The sequence below is a fragment of the Hyla sarda genome, chromosome 9, assembly GCF_029499605.1.
Source record: "Hyla sarda isolate aHylSar1 chromosome 9, aHylSar1.hap1, whole genome shotgun sequence".
NCBI lineage: Eukaryota > Metazoa > Chordata > Amphibia > Anura > Hylidae > Hyla > Hyla sarda.
Genome location: NC_079197.1, coordinates 45321951 through 45339564, shown reverse-complemented (window position 1 = coordinate 45339564; position 17614 = coordinate 45321951). Strand labels below are relative to the sequence as shown.

Sequence of the window (17614 nt, the reverse complement as noted above, 5' to 3'; positions counted from 1 at the left end):
GACTGTACCCTAAAAACACTACACTACACTAACACACAATAAAATAAAAAGTAAAAAACACTACATATACACATACCCCTACACAGCCCCCCTCCCCTCCCCAATAAAAATTAAAAACGTCTGGTACGCCACGGTTTCCAAAACGGAGCCTCCAGCTGTTGAAAAACAACTACTCCCAGTATTACCAGACAGCCACTGACTGTCCAGGCATGCTGGGAGTTATACAACAGCTGGAGGCACCCTGTTTGGGAATCACTGGCGTAGATTACCCCTATGTCCACCCCTATGCAATCCCTAATTTAAGCCTCAAATGCGCATGGCGCTCTCACTTTGGAGCCCTGTCGTATTTCAAGGCAACAGTTTAGGGTCACATATGTGGTATCGCTGTACTCAGGAGAAATTGTGTTACAAATTTTGGAGGGTATTTTCTGCTTTTACCCTTTTTAAAAATGTAAAATTTTTGGAAAAGAAGCATTTTAGGTAAAAAAAAGTATATATTTTTTTTACATATGCAAAAGTCGTGAAACACCTGTGGGGTATTAAGGTTCACTTAACCCCTTGTTACGTTCCCCGAGGGGTCTAGTTTCCAAAATAGTATGCCATGTGGTTTTTTTTTTTTGCTGTAAAGGCACCATAGGGGCTTCCTAAATGCGGCATGCCCCCAGAGCAAAATTTGCTTTCAAAAAGCCAAATGTGACTCCTTCTCCTCTGAGACCTGTAGTGCGCCAGCAGAGCACTTTTCACCCCCATATGGGGTGTTTTCTGAATCAGGAGAAATTGGGCTTCAAATTTTGGGGGGTATTTTCTGCTATTACCCTTTTTTAAAATGTAAATTTTTTGGGAAAACAAGCATTTTAGGAAAAAAAAAATATATTTTTTTACATATGCAAAAGTCGTGAAACCCCTGTGGGGTATTAAGGTTCACTTTACCCCTTGTTATGTTCCCCGAGGGGTCTAGTTTCCAAAATAGTATGCCATGTGTTTTTTTTTTTGCTGTTCTGGCACCATAGGGGCTTCCTAAATGCGGCATGCCCCCAGAGCAAAATTTGCTTTCAAAAAGCCAAATGTGACTCCTTCTCTTCTGAGACCTGTAGTGCGCCAGCAGAGCACTTTTCACCCCCATATGGGGTGTTTTCTGAATCGGGAGAAATTGGGCTTCAAATTTTGAGGGGTATTTTCTGCTATTACCCTTTTTAAAATGTAAAACTTTTGGGAAACCAAGCATTTTAGGAAAAAAATTATTATTTTTTTAACATACGCAAAAGTCGTGAATCACCTGTGGGGTATTAAGGTTCACTTTACCCCTTGTTATGTTCCCTGTGGGGTCTAGTTTCCAGAATGGTATGCCATGTGTTTTTTTTTGCTGTTCTGGCACCATAGGGGCTTCCTAAAGTTGACATGCCCCCCCAAAAACCATTTGTCACTCCTTCCCTTCTGAGCCCTCTACTGCGCCCGCCGAACAATTAACCTAGACATATGAGGTATGTGCTTACTCGAGAAAAATTGGGTTTCAAATACAAGTAAAAATTTTCTCCTTTTACCCCTTGCAAAAATTCTAAAATTGGGTCTACAAGAACATGTGAGTGTAAAAAATGAAGATTGTGAATTTTCTCCTTCACTTTGCTGCTATTCCTGTGAAACACCTAAAGGGTTAAAACGCTGACTGATTGTCATTTTGAATACTTTGGTGGGTGCAGTTTTTATAATGGGGTCATTTGTGGGGTATTTCTAATATGAAGACCCTTCAAATCCACTTCAAACCTGAACTGGTCCCTGAAAAAAAGCGAGTTTCAAAATTTTGTGAAAAATGTGAAAATTGCTGCTGAACTTTGAAGCCCTCTGGTGTCTTCCAAAAGTAAAAACACGTCAATTTTATGATGCAAACATAAAGTAGACATATTGGAAATATGAATAAAAAAAATTCATTTGGAATATCCATTTTCCTTACAAGCAGAGAGCTTCAAAGTTAGAAAAATGCAAAATTTTCAAATTTTTCTTAAAATTTTGGGATTTTTCACCAAGAAAGGATGCAAGTTACCACAAAATGTAACCACTATGTTAAAGTAGAATATGTCACGAAAAAACAATCTCGGAATCAGATTGATAACTGAAAGCATTCCAGAGTTAATAATGTTTAAAGTGACAGTGGTCAGAATTGCAAAAAATGGCCGAGTCCTTAAAGTGAAAAAGGGCTCAGTCCTTAAGGGGTTAATTATTATTATTTTTTTTTTAACACATTTGCAATTTTAGGTTTAAATCAATTTAACACCCAAGCTTATAAACAAGGATAATTGTAGTAATGTTTGAAAAATTATAACACCTGAATACTTTTGATTCATGAAAACATTTTTAAACAAACAAGTCTAAACCATTTTGACTCACACAACTAATTTCTTTAGCTCTGAGTTTGTGCGACACAATTGACTAGTGTGACACAAAAAAACGTGCAACAGAAGAAAAAAAAATGTGCAACAGAATAGTCCAGTCCTCAGTACATTAACTCTTTAAAAAGTTAAATGATATCTGTCTGGTATCACCAAGAAAGGAAATAGATATATTGTTCCAATGAATATAGATTTATTATATATAAAACTCCATATATGAGAATGAAATATTGATAAAATACAATTAAAAAGTTATAATAATATTGTGCCTTTCGTGGGGCCCCACGTAGGCACCAATAGGATAATTAGAAAACGGATGCTACAAAATTCACATACAAATAGTACAGAATCAGTGTGATTCCATATGGCCACCAATTTACATAAAAATAATAAAAGTTGGATAGATCACAATGTATATATCTGTATCTCAAATCGGACCTAAATGTCTTATGTCACTTGAAACAAAGAAACAACCTGCAACAAAGAAACAACCTGCAAATGAAAATACAAAATGCAATACTGTTGGTTTCAGATAGCTGTGGTATCCAATAGTAACCATAAATTCTGTCCTGTAAGTAAAAAGATCGCAATCTTAATAAATAGTCCTATGTGAAGTTGTGGCCACGTTCATATATTGTCGACTCTGCATAAGTTGAAACAGTCTTTCAGTTACAGTTCTGCCAATTATATCCACTTTGTAATAATATTGCGTATACACTGTGTCAGTGTTATTATATCTGTCCCGTATGCTGCGCACTCTATGATCGCTGTATTGTCGTGCAGCGTAGTAGCTGTAATGAAGTTGTTGGCACTTTCATGCCGGTCTCCGCTCCTGGGGTCTGGCTGGCTGTGTCACGCTCAAGTTGGGGTGGCGATGTACGGCCGCGTCTCTCCCAGCGAGCTTCAAGGATGGCAGTTCTCGGCCGGTCAGCGTGTTTCCCAGTGGCGTCTGACGTCAGCAGTCAGCTGATTGCAGGTCAGCTGACTGTTTGGTTGTAAGCGCTCGTTCTAAAAAGAAGTTAAAGTCTTTTTGTTTCAATAGAGTTGGTCAGCAGACGGTCAATAACCTGAGTGGATGTCACGATTCGGCAGGCTGGAGGTGGATCCTCTGTGTCAGAGAGGGATTGGCGTGGACCGTGTCGGTGGACCGGTTCTAAGTTGCTACTGGTTTTCACCGGAGCCCGCCGCAAAGCGGGATGGTCTTGCAGCGGCGGTAGCAACCAGGTCGTATCCACCGGCAACGGCTCAACCTCTCTGACTGCTGAGATAGGCATGGTACAAGGGATAAGGTCGGACGTAGCAGAAGGTCAGGGCAGGCAGCAAGGATCGTAGTCAGGGGCAACGGCAGGAGGTCTGGAACACAGGCTAGGAACACTCAAGGAAAGGCTTTCTCTGGCACAAGGGCAACAAGATCCGGCAAGGGAGTGCAGGGGAAGTGAGGTATAAGTAGGGCAAGGAACAGGTGCAAGCTAATCAGGGTGATTGGACCAGGCACCATCATTGGTGCACTGGCCCTTTAAATCTCAGAGCGCTGGCGCGCGCGCGCCCTGGAGAGCGGAGCCGCGCGCGCCAGAGCATGACAGCCGGGGACCGGGACAGGTAAGTGACCTGGGATGCGATTCGCGAGCGGGCGCGTCCCGCTATGCGAATCGCATCTCCGCCGGCAATGTCAGTGCAGCGCTCCCGGTCAGCGGGTCTGACCGGGGCGCTGCAAGGAGAGAAACGCCGCGAGCGCTTCGGGGAGGAGCAGGGACCCGGAGCGCTCGGCGTTACAGTGGATATATGGCAATTATTATCTTCTTGATGCGCTATATAAGTAAGTCCTCATAGGTATAGAAAGAAGGAAAACGCACCGGTATAGGGTGCTTAATGTGAATAGAATTCAGTGGGATCCGACATCCAAATATGACACCAGACGCGTTTCGGGGTATGGCAAGTTAACACCCCTTCTTCAGTGGTGTATATATCTATTTCCTTTCTTGGTGATACCAGACAGATATCATTTAACTTTTTTTTTTAATGTACTGAGGACTGGCACACTTTATCCTTTTTGGAATAATCTCCTTTTTTCTCTGTTGGGTGAGAGGTACCCAGTTAACCTCGTACATTTTTATGTTGTAGAGCTACGCATCTCTATTTTTATTTTTTAGAATAGTAAATAAGCCTGAAAAAAAAGACGAGTGATGTTGAAATCACTCCAGAATAAACACTCCACTCTTAGTAAATCAGGGCCAATGGGTATATGATGGGGTGGATGCCTGTAACTTTTTCAATTGCACTTTATTTTTGTTGGAAACTGGGTTATTGGTGATCTATATTCCATTTTAAAGTAATGCTGTGATTTTGTTTTTATTTAAACATTATAGCAAGTAGATGTTATGTGATGTCCACAACACAAATCTTTCCAAGCTAGGAAATGTGTCAAACATATGCTAGGTATCTCTCCTAACAGGTGTCATCTGGCAGGTGGATACCAAGCATGGGGACAGTGTAAAACTGGCAGCTATATCTAATATAATCCTACAACCTGACATGACCCCACATTACCAAGTCCTATCATCACTGGTTTCCTATATATCCTATATAAGGGATTAATCAATGTAAAATTGTGTGATCACAGGAAATCTACATTAATTTCCTACATTAGATGGCTTTGCTGAAAGACAAGATATTACAAGTTATCTGTATTAGGATGTTGGGGATAAGAAACTGAACTAAGGATTTTGTTCCGTTCTGTAGAAATTTCACTCCCTATCTGGATGACAATTAGCAACTATATTATAGGGGATATTTTTACCCTTCTCCAGGGCAATATTGATACTGATAAAGAATGGGAGGCAGCAGAAAATACCCTCAGGATCATATTACACTGATGAACAAATATGGTTATTCTTATAGTATTTTTCACATTGATTCTGAATCTGCTTTCCAAATTTGTGTGTCAGGTATAGTTTTTGAGTAACACATTTAAAAATTTTAATAAACATATATTTTCTGCATATGCTTACAACTTAAGGCCCCTTTCACACTACCGTTATCACAGGATAGTGACGGCCATCGGAGCCGCCGAGGAAAACAGCGGGAGGTGAAGTACAGCTTGTGCCGTCATTTTCTCCCGCTAATCCCGCTGAAAAACAGCAGCGCTCGACAGATACCATTGACTATAACGGTGCCCATCGGGACTCGCTGTTGCCCATTGCGCCCTGTCAAAATGACGGCCGTTAAACTCGGAAAAGATTTAAAAAAAAAAAAAAAGAGTCTGACCTGGGGCGCAATGGTACTGTGAATGTAGCCTGAAATAGCTTAAATTCTAATATTAATGGCAGTGGCTATTTAAAAGTGACCTCTCCACAAAAAACACACAAGCTGAACTGAGCCAAGTGAGAAATGAAGATTTTCCTTCTACAGAAGCCTCTAGATAAAATAGCACGACCAGCAATAATGGCATCCTTAAGTACACTAACGCATTTCTCTCCTTATCTCTCCGCTCAGGCTTACCGTCTTAGCCTGAATGGAAGTCTTTCTGAACCTTTATGTTGGGAAGGGGAATTATACAGGTTTGCCACCAATCTCTCCTGCTATTTAATCCCTCACTACATTAGAGAACATATAATGGCATTAAAGGGTTGTGTCTGTTGTGAAAAGGAAAAATTGCCCTTTATGCCGACGATGATGTTCTATTTCTGTCTAACACAGATAGCTCGCTATAACTATCTTTACAATTTTTGGACATTACTATGGGCTGTATGGGACTTCATGACAATACTGCATAATAATAGGAACACCATGTGTTGCCTTCCAGAGCTATTTCTGAAATATCACCATAATATGGGTCTGATGGAGCACAGGGAAAATTGAAGCCCAATATAAGGTGGAGCTGTCAGTAAGTCACAAGTCAGTCTGAATGCTCGAATTAGAAGACATTTCAAATTTTGGAATAGCCAAGAGAAGTGAAGGCCTAACCAATAGAAATGTTGCAGCAGGAAATTAAGCAAGTTGTTCATGCAAGAAAGAACATTAATATTGAGTTCCAACATTTCTAAAAACAGAAATGAGCCATTTTCTAAGATAATGTCCCACACTTTTTAATAACAGCATTTTATACACCAGGTGTAAGCCAAATGCATTTAAAGGTGCATGTGTTACGTTATGCGCTCCGGCCGTTACCTGCTGCTGCCAGTGGGGCTGGGACTCACTCACCTGGTGCTTCTCCTGCCCCAGCCTCTGCCTCTCTGCTCCGGTGTGTGTGTGTCCCTGAGGGCGCGCACGCCGGAGCTTTAAGATTTAAAGGGCCAGTGTGCTCATTAGTGTAATTCACCTGTGGCTCATTGATAAATTCCTTCACCCTCCTCACTTCCCTGCCAGATCTTTGTTGCCTTGAGCCTGAGAGAAAGCATTCCTGTTATTGCCTTGCCGTGTATCTGATTCTTTGCTCTGTAACCTGACCTTGCTCCTCTGCCACCTGCCTACTGACCTCCTGCTACGTCCTGATTACGTTACTGTGCCACCTGCCCTGACCTTCTGCTATCCTGACTACGAGCTGCCTTATCCCTCCTGTGCCTCGCATCTCCTCAGCCGCCTGTGTGGTCAAGTGGCGCCAGGGGTAGCAACCTGGGTGCCGCCTGCCACAGCAAGTCCATCCCGCTTTGCGGCGGGCTCTGGTGAAAATCAGCGGCACCTTAGACTCCGCTCCCTGCTATGGTCTGAGTCATCCTCCACACAGGTCCAGCGGATTCACATCCACAGGGGTTCCTGTCTTCTGAAATGTGAGTGTTACAGCATGCCATTAAATATGGTGCTTTTGGGACCGCTGAAAAGTCTGTTACATGGTACCATTTTCTGTATTTTAGCTCAATAAATTTGTATTAAAACATATGAAGTCTATGCTCATTCCATTCCATGACCAATCCCACAGTCACTTGCCCAAATTTCTTTGCAGCTTATTCCAGCTTAAACCACTCCAAAAACGTTGCAAAAGATTTCTTGCAACAAAGTTGCAAGAAAGTTTACAGATTTTCTTTTCACTATCCAAACTTGAAAAATTCACAACAAACACCGATGTGGGCTCCAAAAGGACATAGTTTTGCCCAAATGCATTAAAACATACATTTAAAAAATATAGTATGAGGAGAAGATGAAAAAAGTCGGCAGACTCACCAGTACTTCTTTTTCAGGGTTGCTTCTTTATTATATACTCACATATAAAACATTGTGCAGAGGGGGAGAGAGGATCACAGTGTGGGGTATTCACTGTCAGGCGACAGAATCTGTTTCACTCGGTATTCGAGTTTCTTCTGGCCTCTAGCATACTGCAGCTGAAAAGTACTGGAAGGATTAAGATTTTTAAATAGAAGTAATTGATTGTAGTCTAATTTATCATCTTTAAAGGGGTTCTCCGCCCCTAGACATCTTATCCCCTATCCAAAGGATAGGGGATAAGATTTCAGATCGCCGGGGGCCCGCTGCTGGGGACCCCCTGGATCTACCATGCAGCACCCACCTGTAGCAGCTTCCGGAACCGCTGGAGGTCCTCAGGCTGAGTCCATCTCGACCACCGGGACGGTAGATCATGACGTCATGACTCCGCCCCCGTGTAACGTCACACCCCGCCCCTCAATGCAAGTCTATGGGACGCCCCCTGTCACACCCCCTCCCATAGACTTGCATTGAGGGGCGGGGTGTGGCGTTACACGGGGGCGGAGTCATGACATCATGATCTTCCTTCCCGGTGGTTGAGATGGACTCAGCCTGAGGACCTCCAGCGGTTCTGGAAGCCGCTACAGGTGGGTGCTGCATGGTAGATCCAGGGGGTCCCAAGCAGGGGGACCCCGGCGATCTGACATATTATCCCCTATCCTTTGGATAGGGGATAAGATGTCTAGGGGCGGAGTACCCCTTTAAGGCTGATCATCAGCGGCGACAGAGGGAATGCGAACTGATGAGGTAGAGCGGCGGGGACATGTGAGTATAATTGAGCATCCATGTCCCTCAATATACGATGGTTTCAACAAACAATGGTCCACCTGGAACCAATTACTATTGTATGTTGAGAGGCCACTGTATATTAGTGGACACCATTTATATCAGTGAGCTCTACTGACAAATAGTTCATATCTATCTATCCATCTTTACTCATGCATAAACCAACCTTGCATAGTATGGTCCTTGAAGGGGTACTCAGCCCCTAGACATCTTATCCCCTATCCAAAGGATAGGGGATAAAATGTCTGATTGCGGGGTATCCCCGCGATCTTGGCTGCGGCACCCCAGACATCCGTTGCACGGAGAGAACTTCGCTCCATGCTGGATGACTGGCGATGCAGGGCGGAGGCTCGTGACATCACGGTCATGCCCCGCTCGTGACGTCACAGCCATGCCCCCTCAATGCAAGTCTATGGAAGACTTGCACTGAGGGGGCATGGCCATGACATCACGAACAGGGCACGGCCATGACATCACGAACAGGGCACGGCCGTGATATCACGAACCTCCAGCGCTGCACCTGATGCTCTAAACGAACGCCGGGTGCAGCAGGGAGATCGCGGGAGTCCTGTCGCTGGGTCTAGGGGCAGAGGACCCCTTTAAATACAATCAGGCTTCATTAATAGGATGATTGTATTTAAGGGCTACATGTGCAAAACCAGGAACCACTGTTAAGCCTGCATGAAGTATCTGGAATTATAAAGTGTCTGTTTTACAACTTTTTTGCTGTTGTTTGGAGAGGTTTCAGGAAACAGTATCTAGTTGTGACATCATATATCTATTTTGGCACTTCATTTACAGAAGAATTGTTACCTCCAAAGCTATACACTATAACAACGTGGATATCCCACACTCACTTATCACACTTATTAGCACCTTCCAATCCTAAAACCAATTCAAACTGAAGTAATGAGATAATCTAGCCTCCATGTGAAGGAAGATGGGGGTGCTCGGTTTTCATGATATTCCTGTGTAACCAGATGGAAACTATTGGCGGGACACAATCCAAATCACAGACTTAGAATGTCTTGACTTTGATCACTAAGAGGAAAAACCCTTCCTTTGGATAAAAGGTAAAGTCTGTAAATCCCACCTATAATTAGCATGCAGGTAATAGTGAACGTCAGGGCCGCGTTCAGATCAGGATTCATTAGAGACTGGTTTACAAAGGAATGTTATTGCACAATAATAGACTTATTATGTAAATGTGTTACAGGCTGCTATACACTTTATGGGATCTTACCACTTGGAAAATCAATGGCTTAACAATCAAGTGAAACATAAACCTCGGTATTTTAGCAACTGCTTTCATTTGACAATAATTGCGGCTATCGTGTTTAAAATGGATCTGTTCAGTAAGCATATTGGTTGGTATTCATCAAGATTGGTGTAGGTGAACGTCTTTTTACCGGATTAATTAATGTGGTGGAAACTGTGTACCTGCACTAAATGTATTACATGGTGCAGGGCAAGCGAGAAATCTGGTGCTGATCACATTTCTTACTTCAGTACACCACTTTGTATGGTGATTCCTGTGCGACTTAATCCCGTGCGACAAAATGTATGACTTTTTAATAATGCTGTTACGCCCCCTTACATAGACTTGCATTGAGGGGACGGGCGTGACGTCACACGGGGGCGGAGTCCTGACGTCACAAACTTCCGTTCCCGTAGTCGCGACTCAGACCCTCCAGCGGTTCCGGTGAAAAAATATTTGGGTGCCGCATGCAATAATGCGGGGGTCCCCAGTGCCGGGACCCCCACGATCAGACATCTTATCCCCTATCTTTTGGATAGGGGATAAGATTTCTAGGGTGGGAGTACCCCTTTAAGGGTTGATTCACACTACAGAGTTTCTGAGCAGAATTTCAATTGGAAAATACGGTGTAGCAGCCTCCCATTATTCTTAATTAAGGGATTCTGCTGCACCAATCACACTATGGAATTTCCATGCTGAAATTCCGCACCCCAGACCCCTGAATGTTCATTCTTTCAGCAGAATCTGCTCTTAAATGCATAGCCATCTATTAAGACAGCACATTTTAGAGCAGTTCTAGTGGCCGTTACAACAGTGAATGAGCCCTTATTGAGTCACATTAAAGGGGTACTCCGGTGGAAAACATTTATATATTTTTTTAAAATCAAAAAGTGCCAAAAAGTTAAACAGATTTGTAAATTGTAAAATGCATATTTCTTAATTTGTAATTTGCATATTTTGCCACGAAGGGTACGTGCAACACAAGTACCCCGATATATATATATGTATACATACAATTAATATATAGTGTGAGCCCCCTAATTTTTGTTTTAATAGATTTGTAAATTACTTCTATGTAAAAAATCTTAATCCTTTAAGTACTTATCAGCTGCTGTATGCTCCAAAGGAAGTTTTTTTCTTTTTTAATTTTTTTACAGTCTGACCACAGTGCTCTTTGCTGACACCTCTGTCCATGTCAAGAACTTTCCAAAGTAGGAGCAAATCCCCATAGCAAACCTCTCCTACTCTGGACAGTTTCTGACATGAACAGATGTGTGGCCCCGGGTGCCACTCACAAGGGGGGTGCCTTGACAGACTCACTGCCCCCATCCAGGGGCGAACTGACCGGCCAGCCCGATCGGACGTCGTTCGAGGGCCCGGCCGTGTTAAGGGCCTGCCGCTGCCACTGAGGATCCGTTAACTCTGCCTATACCTATGGGGAAGAGGGGGGGGTGGGTAACATTGCCCATACTTATGGGGAAAGGGGGAGGGGATGGGGGTAACTCTGCCTATACCTATGGGAAAAGGGGAGGAAAGGGGGGTAACTCTGCCTATACCTATGGGGAAGAGGTGGGGTAACTCTGCCTATACTTATGAGGAAAGGGGGGGGTAACTCTGCCTATACGTATGGGGAAAAGGGGGGTAACTCTGGCTCTACCTATGGGGAAGAGGGAGGGTGGGTAACTCTGCCTATACCTATGGGGAAGAGGGGGGGGTAACTCTGGCTATACCTATTGGGAAGAGGTGGGGGGAGTAACTCTGCCTATACCTATGGGGAAAAGAGGGAGGGTAACTCTGCCTATACTTATGGGGAAAGGGGGAAGGGGGTAACTCTGCCTATACCTATGGGGAAAGGGGAGGAAGGGGGGGTAACTCTGCCTATACCTATGGGAAAAGGAGGGGTAACTCTGTCTATACTTATGAGGAAAGGGGGGTGGTAACTCTGCCTATACGTATGGGGAAAAGGGGGGTAACTCTGGCTCTACCTATGGGGAAGAGGGAGGGTGGGTAACTCTGCCTATACCTATGGGGAAGAGGGGGGGGGGGGTAACTCTGGCTATACCTATGGGGAAGAGGGGGGGGGAGTAACTCTGCCTATACCTATGGGGAAAAGAGGGAGGGTTACTCTGCCTATACTTATGGGGAAAGGGGGAGGGGGGGTAACTCTGCCTATACCTATGGGGAAAAGAGGGAGGGTAACTCTGCATATACCTATGGGGAAGAAGGGGGGGTGGTAACTCTGCCTATACCAATGGGGAAGAGGGGGAGAGGCAACTCTGCCTATACCTCTGGGGAAAGGGGAGGGGAAACTCTGCCTATACCTATTGGGAAAAAGGGGGTTTAACTCTGCCTATTCCTATGGGGAATGGGGGGTTAACTCTGCCTATACCTACGTGGAAAGGGGGGGGGGACTCTGCTGCCTATACCTAAGAATAAAGAGGGGTTAACTCTGTTCCTATACCTATTGGGAAGGGGGGTTAACTCTGCTGCCTATACCTATGGGGAAGGGGGGTTAAGTCTGCTGCCTATACCTATGGGGAAGGGTGGGGGCTAACTCTGCTGCCTATACCTTTGGGGAAGGGGGGTTAACTCTACTGCCTATACGTACAGGGAAGGGGGGTTAAAGGGGTTATCCAGGAAAAAAACTTTTTTTTTATATATATATCAACTGGCTCCAGAAAGTTAAACAGATTTGTAAATTACTTCTATTAAAAAAATCTTAATCCTTTCAGTACTTATGAGCTTCTGAAGTTAAGGTTGTTCTTTTCTGTCTAAGTGCTCTCTGATGACACGTGTCTTGGGAACCTCCCAGTTTAGAAGCAAATTCCCATAGCAAACCTCTTCTAAACTGGGCGGTTCCTGAGACACGTGTCTTCAGAGATGCACTTAGACAAAAAGAACAACCTTAACTACAGCAGCTCATTACTCAAGTACTGAAAGGATTAAGATTTTTTAATGGAAGTAATTTACAAATCTGTTTAACTTTCTGGAGCCAGTTGATACATAAAAAAAGGGGTTCTTCAGTGCTTAGACTTCTTATCCCCTATCCAAAGGAAAAAGGTTATATTTGCATCATAAAAATAAAGTTTATGCAGAATACCTTGTTTTCCCATTAGAAGAAGGAAGGGATAGGGAAGAGGATGCACTTTTCTACTTGCATTAGGTGTGCCTGATTTACAACATTTTCTGCCACCTTTCTGGCTATGGTGAAGTTACATAATAATGTTCTATTTGGTTTCATTTGTGAATTTGCTCCTCTGTATATTAATGTAACATAAGTCAAATTATTAGCCCACCGGACACAAATAGTACATTTATGGTAAAAACAATGTATATGTCTTTGGTGTTCCTTACCTCACCTGGTTCCCATGAGCAGCTGCAACCCTCCCGGACATCTACATTTGGATCTAAGCATTCCTGTTAGTACACCTGCTTGTACCACAAAGTACCATCCAGCTGCCAAGACAACAAGTGCAAAAAGACAATGTCAAGCACAGTGGCCTGGTCAATGGGGCTTTGTTCTACAGTCCATTGCCTGGTTAAGGTACATAATGTTTGTGGCTTTTGTTTCTGTACATTGCTTGTTGCTCATCCTGACCTTGGCCTTGTTAACAACTGTGCTCCCCTCTTGCCCTTTGGATTGCCTGTCTGACAGGTATTGATCGACGTGTTGTGTGTCCCCTGGCACTGAGCCTTGGCTATGTTTCTGATGACACTCAATTCTACCTCCTGGCCGGTCACATCCTAGAATACTCTAGGACTATCTCATAGCTACTGTCGCCAATCCTTGATTATTTTGGGGACCATGACCTAGATATCTTTCAGTATCTTTTCTACGGCAATGATGTTATGTACATCGGTAACTTTCACTGCATCCAATCACTGGCCTTAGAGACCCCATGCTGTAAAGGCAAGCAGAGACTGCTGAGGCCAATAATTGATAAGGTATGTGACTTCATCACTCCAGATCTGACAGAAAACACCGGAGTGATGATGCGGGACGTTTAAGAGTGAAAATCCCATATAATTCACTGCCAGTCTAGGAAGCGCGGGATTCAAGAGTCTCAAGTGCAGCTGCTATGACACCATAAGATGATCCCCAAAATAGTATTGGCTGTGGTTATTTACTCTTCTAGAGCTTAAGAAGAATGGTACTACAGAGTGTCTACTACTTTATATGTTACAAACTATTGAAGAACAGAATTTTCAATATGTGATCATTCTATATATATATACATATATATATATATATATATATATATATCCGATATATAAAAAGGGGGTGAACTTGCACTCACCGACCACGTAGTTCACTTTTTCACGGGACCTCTGTCCGGCAGGGAGACTTAAGAGGAGAGCGCTCAGAGGCTAACACCTCGCACACGGTGTGCTAAAACGGCTGTTAGCCTCTGAGCGTTCTCATCTTAAGTCTCCCTGCCGCACAGAGGTCCCGTGAAAAAGTGAACTACGTGGTCGGTGAGTGCAAGTTCACCCCCTTTTTATATATCGGATTGCATTTCTATTTTTTCGACACTTAGCACCCCGCCAGTTCAGTTATGTTTGTCAGCTTTGGTTCCTGAACATGAAAAAGACTGTGCTACATAATAGTTCTACAGGTGCGCTATTTTTTGACTGTGCCCTCTGTTCTTCGTTATATTTTGTATACTATATATATATATATATATATATATATACACAGTGGTCCCTCATCATACGATGGTAATCCGTTCCAAATGGACCATCGTTTGTTGAAACCATTGTATGTTGAGGGATCCGTGCAATGTAAAGTATAGGACAGTGGTCTACAACCTGCGGACCTCCAGATGTTGCAAAACCACAACACCCAGCATGCCCGGACAGCCAACGGCTGTCCGGGCATGCTGGGAGTTGTAGTTTTGCAACATCTGGAGGTCCGCAGGTTGAAGACCACTGGTTGAGGAAGTTGTACTCACCTGTCCCCGCCGCTCCGGACCATCACAGCTCGTCACCGCTGCCCTGGATGTCACCCTCCATCGCTGTTGCCGCGTCCCATGGAGTGTCCCCAACACTCTGGCAAGGCCTCTGCTTCCCCGGCATCTTCGCTCTCCGTCGCCGCCATCACGTCATTACGCACGCCGCTCCTATTGGATGACGGGACGGCGTACGCAGCGACGCGATGATGACAATGGAGAGCACCAACGATGCAGAGGATCCCGAAGAGGACGCGCCGGAGCCCTGAGGACAGGTAAGTGATCGTCAGCGGACCACATGGGGCACCGTAAACGGCTATCAGGTGGCAGCTGAAGCAGTCTGCGCTGCCGGATAGCCATTTATGCGATGGCCCCGACATACAAAAGCATCGTATGTTGATGCTGCCTTCAACATGTGATGGCCTCTGAGAGGCCATCGTATGTTGAAATTATCGTATGTCGGGGCCATCGTAGGTCGGAGCGGTCACTGTATATATATATATATATATATATATATATATATATATATATGATTTTAAAGGAGAAATGCAGCGGAAAACTTTTAACATCCCCTGTGCCCAGGCTGCAAAAAAAAAACTTTAACTCACCTTCCTACGTTCGGTGTCCCGTTCCTCCAGCACTGCTCGGCTCCCTGCTTCTTAGGCTCAGAACGTCACACTGCAGTCAGGGAATCGATGGCTGCAGTTATGTCCTGCCTCGGCCAGTGATAGGCTGAGCATACTGTCATGTAAGGAACCCGCACGGGGGGAAAAAAGGAGAAAAAGAGGGATACGCGCCCCTAGTGTAATATGTCAAGGATAAAAAACAACAATGCAATGATAAGCAATTTTGCACTCACCATATAGGGTTGTGCTAAAAGCACAACACTTCAGTAGGCGTCTGGTTTTATATGATGCTCCGATCTGCAGCCGTAGCTTGTCAGGAATCAGGGCAACTGGTCCGGTGGAAAATGCTTGGAAGTAAAAAATCAAGTTTTCAGGCGCTGATCAGATGCAGTAGATAAGTAAGGACCCAAGGTTATTGTCCAAAAAGCTGATTTATTAGCACAACGTAACGTGTTTCCGGTCCTATCCTATCTGACGAAGGATCCAACGCATTACGTTGTGCTAATAAATCAGCTTTTTGGACAATAACCTTGGGTCCTTACTTATCTACTGCATCTGATCAGCGCCTGAAAACTTGATTTTTACTTCCAAGCATGTAAGGAACCCGGGCAGCAGGGAGAAGGCGGGGCCTGAGCTACTTACATGACAGTGCACTCAGCCGCTATCACCGGCCGTGGCGGGACATGGCTGCGGCCGGCAATGCGCTGACTGCAGTGTGACATTCCAAACCTAAGAAGCATGGACCTGAGCAGAGCCAGAGGAACGGGACGCCAATCTCGGCGCAACGGAGGAACGTAGGAAGGTGAGTTAAAATTTGTTTTGTTTTTGCAGCCCGGGCACAGGGGTTGTTAAAAGTTTTCCACCTCCTTTAAAAGAGAATTCCAAGGATATAAAATTATAGCTAAATAAGCCCCATTCTCAAAGTAATTTATTTGTGTGATATGCTGATGATTGTTTAAATTAAGTTTTTATGTTAACCATATTCCGTACAAATTTTTGGTGATTTTTTTCTAGTTATCCGTTTTACTATCTATTTTTAAAATTATCCTGTAGTTTCCAGCTGAAAGTTCCTTTTTCTGTATTCCGGTCTGTTGTCATAGACTGGAATACAGAAAAAGTTGACACAAGTATAAAGATAGCAAAGGTAAAATAGCTAATGCTCACAGATCAGCCTCCCCCTCCTTTTAGAATGACCTCTGTGAAAGCCACAGAGCATGCCCAGACACCTTTGTCATTGATGACAATGGGACAGCTTCAGTCTATTGTTGCTTGTTTCCATGTGGCTTGCCATAAAGCATATCTCTAAATGTTGTGGAAACTGCTCAGACAAGATGGCCGCCCCCTTGGCCGGAAGAAGCGTCCGCAGGTGACGTGAAACTAGTTGCCTCTCATTGGTGTGCCCCATGTCCAAGAGCTTGCCGGCTCTCGCTCCCCGCTCTGGAACATTGTTTTACCTGTTTCAGTGCTATGTCTAAGGAATAAAGATTCCATAATTTGCTGAAGAAATACTTGGATGAGTGCGACTTCATTCAATCTTTCTAACAGAAAATAGATAATAGCAAACAGAAACAGATTAGAGTATCTCTCTTCAGTAAAAAAAAAATGTTGGTGATACATTTACTTTAATGCAGCCTCTCTATACAAGCTGAGCCTCATTTTGGTAGTTGCGGGTTAGTATAATGAGATCACAGAAAGTGGTCCGTCAATTTACAATACTAATTGGTTCCGGGACGATCAATGTATGTTGAAACCATTGTATGTTGAGACCATATGGAAACCTGGTTTGAAGCCCCCAAAATGTCCTCCAAAAATAGGAATAAGTGAGGATTAAAGAAAAATAAGTATATAACAAATACAGATAAAGAAAGTCCTTACATATGAAAGTAAGAAAGATCACCTGGGAGCTGTAAATCACTGTCTATGTAGAAGACAGGAGCTTCTTCAGGGTCCTGTACAGTAAACGCAATGTCCTAAAAAAAAAAGTAAAATGGAGCTGCCCCCACCTGGAGCAGCTATCCCTGGCACAGGTAAAGAGCAGTACAGAACATGTAGTACCTCTCTGTACTGAGAGGAATACAGGTATTTTACCAGGGAACTGGTGCGCCTCAGCGACTTTCCATGCCTCCGGCACTATCTTGGGACTCCGTGCACGTGTGCTTGCCTGTTCCGCCATGTTGCTCCACTTGCTGACTTCTGGCAAACTGGGAGGATCTGGCAGCGCTGCTCCTTTTATGCAGGGCTTCGGGAAAATGGTCGCTGGCCGGAAGTGCGTCAGCGGTGCAGTGCTGACTTTCACTCCCCTGGCAACAAGGGTCGGATCTTCACAGTTCCACTTCGGCATCGATACAGCAACAAAAAGCAACCCTTGCAGGTACAGGCAATACTTGACAAAGTAACATAGCTTCTGATCTGATC

The 17614-nt window shown here is 44.1% G+C and overlaps 1 protein-coding gene across 1 annotated transcript in view; it reads left to right on the top strand.

Annotated features, from left to right (window-relative positions):
• The first annotated feature begins 9237 nt into the window (after positions 1–9237).
• Positions 9238–17614, top strand: part of LOC130291003 (protein Wnt-11b-2) — a 39903-nt gene continuing 31526 nt past the window's right edge. The window contains exon 1 of the mRNA XM_056539312.1: positions 9238–9439. The gene's annotated coding sequence lies outside the window, so the exon portion shown is untranslated. The remainder of the gene's footprint in view (positions 9440–17614) is intronic.